Below are 338 nucleotides of genomic sequence, written 5' to 3'. Positions count from 1 at the left end.
CTGGGCAGCCCCATCCACCCTTCCCTGGGAGCAGTACCCACCCTTCCCTGGGCACCCTTCCCTGGGCACCCCCATCCACCCTTCCCTGCCTGGCCAGCCCCATCCACCCTTCCCTGGGAGCAGCCCCCCCCCTTCCCTGGGCACCCTTCCCTGGGCCCCCCCATCCACCCTTCCCTGGGCGGCAGCACCCACCCTTACCTGGGCAGCCCCATCCACCACCAGCTCGAAGGATGCTCCCCCTGTGCCGAAGCGCAGGATATCCCCCGGACTCACTCTGACAGCCGCGTTTTGGACCTGGCAGCCATTGACGAAGGGGCCGTGGGGGGGGTTGAAGACCT

This window comes from Fulmarus glacialis, unplaced genomic scaffold, assembly GCF_000690835.1.
Source record: "Fulmarus glacialis isolate BGI_N327 unplaced genomic scaffold, ASM69083v1 scaffold23917, whole genome shotgun sequence".
NCBI lineage: Eukaryota > Metazoa > Chordata > Aves > Procellariiformes > Procellariidae > Fulmarus > Fulmarus glacialis.
Note: the sequence above shows the minus strand (reverse complement) of the source record.